Raw genomic sequence first — 15,768 nt, 5'->3', positions numbered from 1 at the left:
GAACCAATCTTTAATCGAAGGTTATGTGGTGGCATTCCAGGTATATCTAGTGAATTTAAAAATTCAATTGGAAAATTTACACTATCATTTTCATCAACAACAGTATCGATTGATTTAAAAGACATCAGATCGCCTGGTAACAATTGTTGTATTTGGAAGTTAATTTCGTCAACATCAACATTTTTGGCTACCAAAAAAGCCGATCACTGAGCCAGTTATGATTCAAGTAATTACTCTGTATATCCGGAAAAAATACTCTGAATCAATTCATTTTTTCCCTAAAGAACAGTGCAGAAATTGTCTGGCAGTTTAATGCATTGCGTATTTGGTTGCAGTTCTATTTTACCGTTCCCAATATCTAGTAATTGTTCAGAAAATATTTGTGCTGATGGATCATTTTGCAACTGTACGCGCAAGTTTATGGCCAATCGAAGTGTTTCAACACTTCGCCATAAGAATGATTGTTTTAACCATGCATTTTAATTAAAGATTGTTGAACAATGAAGCACTAATAATTAAAAAGCAAGAAGAATTCCACTGTATTACTTTTACTATCATATGAATTCAATTTATACTTCAATCTAAATAACACGCGGTCGGCTATGCTAATACCAAAAATTGAAAAAGTAAGAACAATTGAATTTCATTGTATTGCGTTTACTACGAAATAAATTGAACTTATACTTTAGCCTCAGCAACACGTGGTGGTTATGCCATTAAATTGTAGCTTATGTGAAACGTTGCTACTTTTAACACAGCGTCATCTGTTAGAAAACTTATTCTATCCAGTCAACAGATACCGCCATCTGTTAGAATCTCTTGGAGCTAACAGATAATTCAGACTGTCAAATAATGAACAAATAATTTGTTCCTTCTTAATACCTTCCTTCTTAGTATAAACCCTTTATGATGTATAATAAATCCTCTAACTTCAGTGATACAGATTCTGGCTTCCTCAGCTCAAAGGAAAGATTTAAAAAAAAAAAAAAAAGGTTCTATATTCCACACATGAAGTTGCCATGAGATTTATTCCGTCATTGATACATTTGTCTGTTGCAATAATTCAAAATTCATTTACAAAATGAAATCAGTTTCAGAAACATTTATTAAATAATGATAAGCATTGTAGCTGAAGTGAATGATAGCTGAAGTGAATGATAGCTGAGTTGATGATAGCTGACATAACTTGATACGTACATGCAGTTTACTAGTAAAGAAATGAAAAACTGAAACGATTATTGTAACCATTTTTTACTATCATATCTTCAATAATTTATATAAAAAAGACTAAATTTCATTTAGCATACAAATGATTTAATATTTTTTATTATCCGATTAGAGGAACTTATTATTGGCTCATTCACTTGCCTTTTTTACGATATCCTTAACAAAAGAAATAAAATCATTTAATTGAAAATTCAATGAAGGTAACAAATGTTATTGCCGTACAACATTTTTCTTAGTAAACAGTTAGATAAAGAATCGGAATTCATTCAAAACGAAAAGTAATAATTATCTGTGTGCACCTCCAAGTATTTTTCCAAACTTCTTTATAATTAAAAAAAGCAGAATTTTTGTATGTTATATTAATCAGTGATCCGTTAAAACGTTTGTAATTAATCATTTTCAAATAAAATATCTTATTTCTGAGTATTTCCACCGTGCATAGTAATACAAAATTCAAACATAAGATCGTAATACTTTATCCGTTGCAACGTATCAAATTTATTGTATGCATTAAAAAATAATTATGGAAAATGATATCTTATTCCTGAGAAACGTTTTCGGATAGGATCATAAATAATTCGAACATTCGGATTCGAAACGTAACGCAAATGCGTGAGTTTTTCTACGCCAGCTGGGGTAACGCTATGCAGATTAGAAATTTTTAATTTCCTTTATTCTGTTTTATTTTAATTCAAAAGTACTTAAGAATGAATCTGAAAGATCGATTAATTAACAATGTTTAATTTTAAATGCATCAAACATTAAGAAAATAAATAGAATCGTTTCAAATAATCAGCCGAAAAATCTTAAGCCTAGCCTCATGACTGTTGGGGAAAAAACTGAAGCCTTACTAATTTGGCGATGGGGAAAATGAAAAGATTTTTTTGGCGAGAAAGTTAGTTTTTAATTAATAATTAAAATTCTAATTAAAAATTCAAAAAAGGGCTATCCTATCTTTTAAGTTAGATCAAACTGCACACGGTGTGCAAATTTGATTAAAATCGGTTAAGTAGTTTAGGAGTCCATCGCGGACAAACAACGTGACACGTAATTTATATATATTAAGATTAAATGAATTATCGGAAATAAATACATAAAAGAATAAAAATTAGTATTCTTTATTGCACAACAAAAATTTTAACACAGTTGGGTTATTTCCTTTCATCTTAATTTACTGTAACACTGTGTATTGTTATGAAATGGTTACTGTAAATTTTTAATGTTTTTCAAAAATAAAATCATATTACTCGGCTTAATAATTTGGATAAAATTTTAATTTAATAATACAATACTTACTTTAAATAAATATTGAAAGTTACAGAAAAATGAATAACAAATTTCATATCTTCTAAATACTCTCAAATCATAACATTAAAAAAATTCTTTTTAATAAACTTAGTTGGAAATTGGTTTAATAACTCAAACTTAGTTGGACATTGACAAAGCATTACACTTACATAACTCAAACTCATTGATAAAGCATTAACCTTGTTCTGGGTATTCAAATTCTTTATTATCCCAAATACACAAAATTTATCCATTATAAAAGGCAAAGCAATCTTCTAACCGAAATTGAAATGATAGTTTCTATTAAATTAATCTGAAGTTTTTAAAATAATTCCCTCAGATCAAGAAAAAGACTTTCATGAAAGAATTGGTTTGTAAGAAATGAAAGCATGTATAAAAATTAAAATTGAAAAAATATTAAAAAGAAGTATGTGAAATTCTTAAAACTTCTACTTTAGAAAGAAAAGGATGAATGAAAAAATTGGTCATAAAAATATAAAGAAATTTAGTTTAGGTATATTAATAAATAATATATAATAAATATAAATAATAATGTAACAATCTACTGTGAAAAAGAACATCCCTCTATAACTTTGACCCCTCAGGGGCTCACCTTCTTTAGGTGAGTACGGACTTCCCAACCCCGAGGTACCCAGGGATCTTTACTCCCTTCGGGTTTACTCTCTCCCCTGTCTTCTGCTTTTAGCTATTATTCTTCTTTTCCTCGAGGGTAGGCGAGGGAGCTCTCCATGAGAAGCTGTAGCCGCTCTGTTCGAATCCTACTTCTCATGGACAGCAAATACCCCCACATGTTTACCATGGCGACCCATTAGACGGGTGGTGCACTGTGGTCGCCGGTGTATCAATCGGCCGGTAGCTATCAACCTGAGTTGTTAGTCTGCTAGGGATCAAGCTAAGGGGTCACTCCTTGGGCTTGGCGTTAAGGGTGGTCACTGTCCCGGGGGATGACTCCCAGCGTATAGGTTCCGGCTAGCACTAAGGTGTATGCCGAGGCTGGAAAAGACCAGAACCGGTAATTGCCTTCCCTTGTTGGGCTCCATGTTGGGCGGTGCCATCGGGTCCGAATCCTCATCAATATCGTATGGGCTCCTCTCGAAAATCTCCCTTTAGTGGACATACAGTATTCAAAGTTCCTAATGTTGATCATTTGGATACTTTTTTATAATAATACGAATATCCGAAAACAATGACACTTTCCATAATGTATCTCCTTTCCTAGTTCAAAAAGCAATTTTTGCGACTGTCGGCGAGGTGAAATCTGTTAAGAAAATGCGTTCTGGTGACTTGTTGTTGGAGATAGATTCCAAAAAGCAATCCCAACAACTTATGAAATTGAAATCTCTTGCAAATATACCGATATCGGTGAGTGCACATTCATCTCTCAACTTCTCCAAAGGCGTTATAACCTGCGGAGAATTATTTAATGTGGCTCTAGAAGAGACATCTGCTGAACTTGAAAAGCAAGAAGTGATTCATGTTCGGCAAATATCAATTCGACGTTATGGACAGCTCCTCCCCACAAAACATTTCGTACTCACTTTCCATAATCCTAAACTGCCTGAATATATTTATGCAGGATATATCAAGTTACCAGTTCGGCAATTTATACCAAATCCATTGAGGTGCTTTCAGTGCCAGCGATTTGGTCACTCGAAAGTTAATTGCCGCGGCACACTAACTTGTGCCCGTTGTGCTGAAAAAGGGCATGATGGCCAGCAGTGAACTGCAAAAGAAAAGTGTGTGAACTGCGGTGGTGATCACCCTTCGTATACTCGATCTTGCCCACGCTGGCACTTAGAAAAACAGGTCACAACTTTAAAAATAAAAGAAGATATAACTTATCCTGAAGCCAGACGTAAAATTCAATCTCAAACCCCTACTCCTGGTGTCAGTTATGCCTCGGCTGTGCTAAAAAATTTCTGCTCAAGCGGTTCTTGTGAAAATTGCTTGAAACGAAATGTTAAAATTAATAGCCCTAAAAAAATATCTGATTCTGATTCTGACGAATCTATAAAAAGTAATCAAACTCCAGAATTGGAACACCCGAAAACAAAAAATGTACCAAAGAAAAAACAAAGAACTCGGTGAAGCTAAATCTTGCGAAAAATGGCATTTCGAAAGCACAACTTCCATTAAAACTTAAAAAATCTTCTTTAAAGAATTCAGTCGCCTTGGGACTGGCGAAGAGAGATGTGGTCCACAAGGACTTGCCATTCATTTTTGGTGACACTTTAAAAAACCCAGATATTACTTTGCATCCGTCAGAGGACGATGATGACCTGGATATGAGTTGCGAAATAAAAGCGACTCCAACTAATGCCTGTAATCGTTCTCAGCCAAATTCTATTTCTTAATGGGTACCTTCCTTTCTTGGAATTATTGCGGCATTCGGTCCAAACTTCTTGACATTAAGTACATTTTAAACAAATTTCATCCTGTCTGTTTCGGTGTTCAAGAAACTTTCTTGACACCCAACATTCCCATAAAGTTAGGCGGATATAGCTGTGTTCGGAAGGATACAGACACTGGATCTCATGGTTTTGGAGGTGTCTGTATTTTCACCTCAAATTTTTATCCGAGCACTCCTCTTATTTTACATACATCTCTTCTGGCTGTGGCTGTGCAGGTCCATATACGATCTTTGGTTGGACAGATTATCGACTCCAGAAACTGAAAATTTATCAAACATGCTTTAAAGGTTGAAAGCGTGTGCTTTGATGCAATGCTTCAAAATTTCCAATTATAATTTTAACTAAACAAAATGTTGATGTTTTCCTCTTATAATTCCGAAAATATATTATTGTACAAAAATGATACTAACACCATTTTCCAAACTTAATATCAAAATCCTTTTATTGATATCAATTTCATTATCATACAGTTGTCTTTAATATTAATAAACTAAAAAAAAGTATTTTAGAATGTATTGCTACAATATTTTTTATTATTGTAATGCAATTCATTTCATTTCCAATAGTCTATCAAAATTTAAACTACTCAAGTAAAGACGAATTTATTCTTTTGCCATTAATTTAAACTTGTTTTTTTCTGCCACTCAACATTACACGTTTGTTTTTATGCAATATAGTAATTACAAAAAAAAAAGTATACAGCAATAATATTATTAGCTAACAATAATTTTTGAAAAAAAAATGGAATATTATGTTTGCAGTAGTAGCTGAAAAATCTTCTACAAACGAGGATGACAATTCCTTATGACAGCTTGACACAACGCAATTTCTCGTAACCTTGAAGATATTTTTTTGTTTAGTAAAAAAGCTTAGGTTTATAAAATTCTGTTTAAATACCATTTAATCGTTCAGATTTAGTATGTAATACTTCAAAAATAACATCTGGAAATTATGAAATTTTCTTCTTGAAGCATTAATAGAGGTTTCTTTTGTTTGCAAAAGAATTATTTTTCTTCAAAAGTAAAATTTTTAAAAAAATGCTGTAAAGAAATTCAAGTATGAATTGATTAGTGATGGTGTGGTGAATTGCATATAAGCCATTAACAGCGCTTTTACCCGAACAGCTCTTTTGGTAAAATGGTTTAGTTACTGAACTGCTAACCACAAGGTCCCAGGTTCTATCCTTAGCGTATTCACCTACCTCTTCATTGGTGACCTCGGACAATGAACCTTAAACCTTCGTACAGCTGTTGTGGCGCCATCTACCCCCATTCAAAGTCGCCAGACACACTTGGCGCCATTCAAACTGGTTACAGGCCCATTTAGACAACAGCTTATAACTAATAAATTAATACATCACCACTCAATATCCATATCGTTCGACTCACGGGAGGGAGAGTACTATGGTGAATTGCATATAAGCCAGTAATAGCGCTTCTACCCGAACAGCTGTTTTGGTAAAATGGTTTAGTTCCTGGACTGCTAACCACAAGGTCCCAGGTTCTATCCTGGCACATCCCAATTCGCCTCAATGGTATTCGGGCATCTAATTTTAAGGGTAAATATCCAGAATGGATATTTATTTTTCAATTAATTGTATTCATATAAAAAAACTGTTTGATCGTGCTAATGTTATAAAGAGGCAGAAAAAGTATAAAGATAAATGAGAGAAAAGAAGAGAAGCACATAAATTTTTTAATTTTATAATTTTTTTAAAAAATTAATAAAAAAAAGAAACAATAAAACATCACACTTTTTACATACTTGATTTAAATATCAATTCATTTTAGTTACAATGAACAATAATGAGGTAGGTGATTTTTTTTTAAGTAATTTTAACCAAATTTTTTTTAAATGATTTTTTTTTTTTTTTTTTTTTACTTAAAATGGTATTGGAAACAAAAGTGAAAGATATTGTTTAAGTGTTTTTTTTTCTTCCAATATTTAGGCTGTGGTGTAAGCATTAATAAGAATCATATTTCAGACGTAGAACTTGAATTTTGAGAGGAATTGCACAAATTATGGGCTTTTATACAATATCTTGTAGAATATATTATATCATATATTCCATTTGTAAATGATTGTGCTTTTTCTTTGTTCATTCAGTTTAATATTTTTTTTCTGTCAAGTTCTCTTTAGAAGTTTCCAATTATATGATACATATCCAAGTTCAACTACTGTTTCATATGTTAAAAGATTTCTTTTTTCTTCTTTTGTGAATACAACAGCCTAGGAAGTTCTTTCAGTTGCATTTAAAATGTACAAAACTAATTTGATTTTCAAAATACTGGTTTCATGCAAACTCCTTCATCAAAACAGTGGACAAAACATATTTTGTGATCCTTCTCATATTTTTCATTCTCTGTCCATCCTTTTTTCTGTAATGAATAAAATCTGTCTTCAGTTCATTGCCATCTATTTTCTTTTATTGATCCAATTGATATATATAAGCTAAACCATTCAGACAGTTTTAACCTACTTGTGTCATTAGCTTTAAAATTTTTACTGAAGGTGAATTAAATCAATACTAAATTATTTTTGGAAATTAGCCTTTCGTCAAGTTTTTGTAATGGGGACAATGGAAGTTGTTTTAAAAACATATTCTCCAAGTTATTAAATTGCCTATTGAACAAATGAATTTGCAGATAATGTGGTTCAGGGATTATGATTAATTTTATTATTGATTCTAAATTGTAAATAATTTTTTCAACTTAACATAAACAGTGTTAAATCATTATTTTAAAACAATAAAAAATATTCTTCCATTTTATTTTTCTACAACATTTTTTTTTTCTATATCCTCATAAAAATTGTCATTTTTTTTTTAAAAAAATTTAATAATTTAGTCAAAACCTTAATTATAAAAGATAAAATAGGTATATAAAGTATATAAGTTTTAAGGATTTTCATCATCCTTTATAATTTTTTTTACACTATATCTCAAAAATATTCACCACTCAAATCATCATTTGAATCCATTAAAACAATATTAGTATAGCATTTTTTTAAGGTGGGGCAAATGTTTCTTATTTTGTTAATGGTTTGGTAACTATAGTACAGTATTAATATAGTACAATAATGAATGCTTGAGAAGCAAATCACTTTCATTTCATGAATTTTTATTGAAAATCAAAATGAGAAGATATTAAGCTTAAAAAAGCTGAGAAAAAGAAAAATTTCTTGAGAAAATGTAAATGTTGAATAAAATAAGACTTAAATATTATGCAAAAACTAACAAATGATTTTTTTTTTTACAATTTAATTGAAAATTCTATTGTACTAATTTAGAAAAAACTAGTATTATTATATTAAATTAAAAAATAATTTTTATTTTTTGAAATTAAAAATTACATTTAAAATTTTCTTTAAAAGTTTTTACTTCTGTACATTATTATAAAAGTAGAAAATTCAACATTTTGAAAAAATTTATCCAAGATATTAGAATATTTAGTACAATTTTTCTTTTAAAATGTTATTACATCAGCCATATAACTAGAAAGAATTGATTTTCTTACCTTTTCAGATTTAGTTTACTAAGGTGACCATTTTTTTTTAACCTGAAACCAGGACAACATGAATTTTGACCAGCCACGCCCACATTTTATAAATTTTTATCAAAAATTCACCCAACAGCCAACCTGTATACCTAAGTAAATAAACTTTTAGATATCAAAAAATGTTGCGTTTATTTAAACACAAGAAATCTAAAAACTAAAATATGATTTTACAATATAAAAATAAAACATAATAAACATAGCATAACATGATAAGCCATACCTAATATAAAAGCATAATAAAACATAAGGAATTATTTAATTTAGTTTGTTTTTTTTATATTTTTCTGAGGAGTGAATTGCTTTTAACAAATTTTTGTTTTAATGCATATTTTCATAGAATTCCATACAGGTTGCATTTAAATTATTTTTGACAATCAACAAGGATTTCAAAGTTTCCACTTTCAATTGGGTTTTCTCGCTAGTCCAGATGTTTAATACAGAAAAAACCCGTTCGGTCGGTGCATTAGTTCCTGGCATACAGAGGCAATACTCTACCAATTTGCCAATATTATTGGACACATCATTTTCTTTAAAGGCTTTAAAAATTTCAATCCATCCATCTGATACTGAAACGCAATTTTGTTTCCAATACCCAAGTTTCTCATCTGTGGTGTAGCGCTGAATGAAACAGATTTCATCAAAGAGCTCATCTTCAATTAAATTTATTTCCGTATAATGTTGAATTAAATAGTCACTGCATACTTGAACCATTTGATGCGTAGGTTTCATGTTTAATGTAATCCAATTAAACTTCTCGATTCCCTCACAATGGCCTTCCCATTCTTCCAGATACTGAAAACATGTGCTGTAAAATTCCACCACTTTTTCTTTGAAAATATTTGATTTAACTAAGCCGTCTTCTAGCCTTTTTAAATTTTGTCGTACTTGCAGGGGCAAAAACACACTTGCTAACCTGTCAGCAATTTTGGTTTTAAGGTCCTTATAAATGATATTTGTTTCCAACATAGAAATATCCTGTCCTTCTATCTTTAAAACCGTGTCATGAAACATTGACAACACATTATGGAGAAAGAAAAGCCAAGATTCGGTTTCAGGATTCTCAAAATAATTTTTAATAACTGTCGGAGTTTTTTCATTAGACTCAAAATACGATTTTAGTGCAGGAAATATTTTCAACGCGCACTCAATAGCTGGTCGTAACGCTAACCACCGCGTAGCACTGTAACCCAAAAGTTTTTAATATTCTATTTCTACAAAATTACAAAATACTTTTAATTCACTGACGAGAACAGTATAAATGTAAAAGTAAGAGTAAATCTTGGTAATTAAAGTTTGTATATCAATTGGAAGACAGTCCGCCACGGTTTGTATAGAATTGTTTAAAATATGCGGTGAGCAACCAATTCCCACAAGCTCTCATCTGTCCAAAGTAGCTTTTAGCTTGGTAAAAATATTATTTTTCCCGGCTCTTCACATGCCTCCAAAGTTAGTGTTGGTGTTGTCGGCACAAAACCCTAATATCTTGCTTTCTAAATTATGTTTTTTTAAGACCTCTACAATATATTCGGTAACTATGTCAGACGTTTCTGGCAAGTCCTTTACTTCAATAATTTTTACCTGTATTCCATTCTTGTATGAAAAATATCTCACAAGTAAAGGAATAAGTTTAATTTCTTTGCGATTTGAGGCGTCTGAATACACTGATATAAAACTTACGTTTCTCAAATCTCCATCTAATATTTGATTTGCATAAGGGACAAGTACATCGGTGATTATAGCTTCGCATTTGGTCCTAGAGCATGTGAATTTAGCATCGAAATATGCCTTAATAAGTTTACAAGTACAGTCCATTGATCGAAAAGATTGATTATGCATAACTGTATGATATGCCTACAAACCTTCAGCTCCAGCTATTTTCTTCTCGTCAGTTTCAAATTCTTTTTTCTTAAAATATGATGTCATACTCGAACTTGCAATTGCTGCTGACACTGCTCGTTTGTGTTTAACTGTTTTTATGTGGTTTTCAATGTCGCTTTTTCCACTATTTGCAATAGAAAACGTACTTCTACATTTTTCACAATATACTTCACTAGGATCAATATTATTACTTTCTTTAATAAATGTATATTTTAATTTTAAATCATCATTAAATACGCACTTTTGTCGTTTTGCCGCCATGATAATAATAAGGTAGGTACATCACAGTAGTTAGTACATCAGACCACCACTGGCTTGTATGACGTCATGGCGGTCCTGCTCATGCGACACCTGACGATATCACATGGAATTATCAGGGTTGCCAGTTCTAATTTTATTATTTTTATTTTATTACTTTTTTTGTTTTAATGTTTTCTAATAAAAAACCAGTACTTTTCGTGTACTGGTTTTGTTTAATGACTAACCAGGACTTATGCCCTGAAAACCAGTACTGTACAGGTAAAATCGGTACGAATGGTCACCTTAAGTTTACCTACTTTCTATCAAAATTCTGGTTTTTTGCATTAATAGAAGAATTAAATTGCAGTATGCATAAATAAATTTATTAAGCATTTATGAAAAAAAATGGAATAAAGAAATATATGTATTGAAAAAATACTTTTTAAAATCATGTAATATTAATCAGCTTGTGTATATAATTTTTAATTCAATATAAATCTTATTTTAACAAAACAAAAATCAGCTTTTATTAAATAAAAAAATATTGAATATTTTGATAATTCCTTTGAAGATTTTTGGTTATCATACTTTCTTAACAGAGAATAAGCCATATTTTATCAAAAACTTAGCTAAAATTATAAATATATATAGAGAGATTTCTTTACAGAGCTTATTTTTACAAGTATGAATTATTCAATTTGAAAACTAATTCTAAGAGTTTATTATGCACATTATCACCATAAAAAAAAAAAAAAAATGGACAAAACTGCAAGAAAGAGATTACAGATTTTTATTATTGCAATTTTTAAACCACAAAATATAAATGCTTTATTGCTAATATAAATAAAATCAAAACATGCCTGCAGTTATAAAAAAATGTTTGAAATGTTCTATAACACTAATTTATTACTTATTTAGGTAATATATATATATATATATATATATATATATATATATATATATATATATATATATATATATATATAATTTATCACATTTTAAAAATTTTAGCTAATTTTTAAAAAAACATTTAGCCCTGCACATTAAAAAAATATGAGCATTAAAATTAATAGTATAAAAAAATTAATGTACTTTCCAATGAATACAGAAAAATTGCAAGAAATAAAATTAAAACAACATCGAATTTGTATTTCGAATAAAGCATCATTTTTTGCTTCTATTAAATGAAATTTGTAAGTTCATTCCATTACTCTGTGAAAACTTTAAATTTCATTGAACAAACCAATCGAAGATAGAATTTAATTCGGAGTTAACACATTAGCTTCTTGTCATTTACTTAATTGTAAATAGAATGAGCCTGTGGAAAATTCTGCTTTCCCAAGCTCTCAGCCACAGTTAACATTCTAGTCAAAAATTAGATCCATAAAACGCAATTATGAACAAAAATGAATAAATAATATCACGGAATTATCCTTTGATTAAGATAATGTCTGCCTTCTTCATGGATCCGAGCCACAGTCGTCCGCACTTCACACTAGTGTAAATAATTTTTCTCCTTTTGACGCAAAAAAGCTTTTCGGCAAGCAACCATACATCTATTTCGTGTTTCCCCATTTCCATCACTACCGGAATTCCGGTGCTATTTCCCCTTATGGCTTCTAATGCTTTCACATTAGACCTTAGTCCGCGCCCGTAACAATTTGCCAAAGGCAAAACTGCGCATGCTCACGCTTCGAGCGTGCCAAGTTGTTATGGATAAGGCGCTATCGAGCCAAATGTAGAAGCTACTAGGGGCTGCTCCAGAAATTCTGCTCCGCAGGGAGAAGTTGCGAGGGGTTTGAGTTTGATTTTGATGTTTATGGCGCAAGAGCCAGGTTTGGCTATACTGCGCCAAGCATATGGTGAAGGTGCGAGGGGATTGTTGTTTGTGTTAAAAATATTTTGAATGTAGTTTCGATTAGTTTTAAGCATGACAGAAATGTGAATGTATATGATTAATTAAAAAAGGGTTTTTATTCCGTGTTCATATATAAAATCCAGCATAAAAAGCATTAATAATTTAGTATTAGCGATTTGAAACATTTTCAGTTATTTATAAATGCAATTTATAGGTAACTGAAATTTGAAAAACTATTATCTTTCAGTCAATTATAAATATATATATATATATTGTTAATTAATATTTAATATGAATGCAAGAATTGCAAATTGTACACAATTTAAATAGTTTGAATCTTGTGCGACTCATCACATATTTCTGTTTGTGAAACTGTCCATGTCATTTAAGCTGATATAGGATTAAATGTTAGTTCTATGCAAGGTGAATATTAGTAATTCTGCATCGGATAGAGAACTTATTTCATGTGAAATGAAAATAATTTTTCATATCTATAAGCTATTCAAAACAGGGAAATAACTTTATATTTCAATTTTCAAACCTGTTTGAGAAATATACATTCTATATCTATGGAGAAAATTTAGAGAAATGCAATAAAACTATATTTCAAAGGATTTTAAATCCTCAAACTTGTTTCATATACAACTCATAATAAATATTTAATACAAAATGTTTTTTCCCTGTAAATTTTTCATACTATGCAGTTTCTACTGAAATTAATCTATTAAGGAGTTTAATTAAGAATTTTAAAAATTATAATAAAAACATTTTATTTACAATTTTATTATATACTAATATGGCTAATACTAAATGTTTTTTCCCTGTAAATTTTTCATACTATGCAGTTTCTACTGAAATTAATCTATTAAGGAGTTTAATTAAGAATTTTAAAAATTATAATAAAAACATTTTATTTACAATTTTATTATATACTAATATGGCTACTGGCCATTAACATATTTACTGTGGCTCTGAGAGATAAGAAATGTGATAATTTAAAAATAAATTATTTGTTCACATTTCTTTCTCCTGAAATTTCTAAAATCACTCAGTAATAGAATTCACAAACTTGTATGATAAATGTATACTTGCATACTTCTGAAAAATTCTCATCAAAAATGTTGCATGTATACAATATAATTAAGATTATTCTCATCATTATTACTACCACTGCTTTTGCTATACACAGAAAATTATTATTTTTAAAGTTCTGTATTTTTAACAGGATTTTTCATCCCAAGTATTGAAAGAAATTATAAAGTAAATAAGTATTTATTTGTAATCTAATTTCTTAGAAATTTTATATTAAGCACATAGAAATTATAAGCACATTTACAAGACAATTTTTAATAGATGTGTTTATGAGAATAAATTTTCTAAATTTAAGTCAAATTTCGGTTATTTGTTAGAAGGTATACAGAAGTTTTCTTATTTCACCTTTCTTTTTTCATGCCTCACCAATTAGATTAGTGCTGTACATATAGATTTACTTATATTATACAGAAATAAGCAAATATTAAAAGAAATTAATCTTTTTAATAAAGTATGTTATTTTTAATATTTCCTTACTTTTTTTTATAATGAATTTAAAAGGAGGGAATAATTGATTCACAGTAAATATATTTCTGGGGAATGCAGCATTTTCCTAGTTCTTAAAATTTAAAACCCCGAAGGAATTTAAAAAAATTCAATGTTAAATAGATTAATAGAATTTACTAAGTGACTGATAGATCACAGACTTATGATTAAGTAAACACATGAAAACATTTTCTGCCATCATCCTTCTTTGGTTTATAGCTTTCATTTTCATTTATAACTTCTTTAATTTCTTAAGCCATCAAACTCCAAATTTTGATCCCAAAGATTATTACTATTACAGATTTAAACTGATAAACAATAGACATTGAACAATTAAATAAATATTAAAAAAACACTAATTTTTAACCTAACTGATGTGGTTAACATAATTTGAAGAGGAGTAATGATTTTTTGCCAATCTTTTTTGAAATATTACTTCTACACTTCAGGTAGTAAAACATATGCTTATATAAACCTCTAAATAAGGTATTGTTTAGATTTTTAAATAATAAAAAAAAACACCTCTAATATCATAAAAATTCATTTTTTATTGGGGTATTTTATAATCTGTAACTAATTATCGTTTAATTTAAATTAATTTTTTTTCCTTTCAATATATATATTTAAATACTACTTTAAATAACATAATAAATTATTTTGCTGTCAGAAAAGGAGGAAGCACAAAATTTATCACTTTTGATCCATTTTTTAAAGAACAATCTCTACTATGATAATAATAAAGATGAATGTATGTGTTTTGAACCTCTACAGGTCGTTTGACCTATACTATCAAATTTGAGATATGATTGAAATTAAATACAACCAATATCTTGACAAACCAGTCTGTCGACAAAGGTAGCTAATATATAATAAAACTGATGATTAAGTTTTAAATGTTAGCATATAATTTTTTTTTATTGGCTATATTTCTATATTAATTTTTGATGAATATAATTACGGCTTTTTTATTTTCTTCCACTAACACTGTTTATTTAGATGCACTTGATTTTACAATGATCAAATGCTTATTATATCTTAATATTTAAGAATTCTAAATATTAATCTTTATGATTTACTAATTTTGTCAGCAAATAAAAATATTAAAAATTATTTTATTAATAAAAATTAATATTTACATTTCAAATCATAAAATTTCACTTATATATAATATTTCCAATAATTAAATCATATGCAAATTTAGATTGCATAGTAATTTTTAACTTTTATTCTGAAGCATAAATTAGGCTCTTATTTTATACTATTTATAAAAAAAACTGAATTCAAAAATTTAAAAAAAGATAAAAAGAACCATTAAATTATGTTTGAACTAAAATACATTCTTATTTCAGGATAAGCAATTAACTGTTTCATGAGCATCTGATAGATAATAACAGAATGTATTTAAACAATAATTTAATAATGTGTCAATCAAATGAAACGTTTCAATGATACAAATATCAAGGCTAAATATGCATTATTCAAAACTGTTTAATATTAATTTTTAGTTTTTCTGTAAAATGATAATATGAATAACTTTAAAAAATTAAAATATCATTTCATTGGAATTTAACATAATTCATTTGAATTATGCAATTGAGATATATGTATTTTAATATACAAATTTATTTTTTATTGATACGATCAAATGATTAAACTCGTATGTATTCATATTTCTTGATAATTACATTGTCAGATCTATGTATTTAATAGT

This window comes from Argiope bruennichi, chromosome 3 (genome assembly GCF_947563725.1).
Source record: "Argiope bruennichi chromosome 3, qqArgBrue1.1, whole genome shotgun sequence".
Lineage (NCBI taxonomy): Eukaryota > Metazoa > Arthropoda > Arachnida > Araneae > Araneidae > Argiope > Argiope bruennichi.
Note: the sequence above shows the minus strand (reverse complement) of the source record.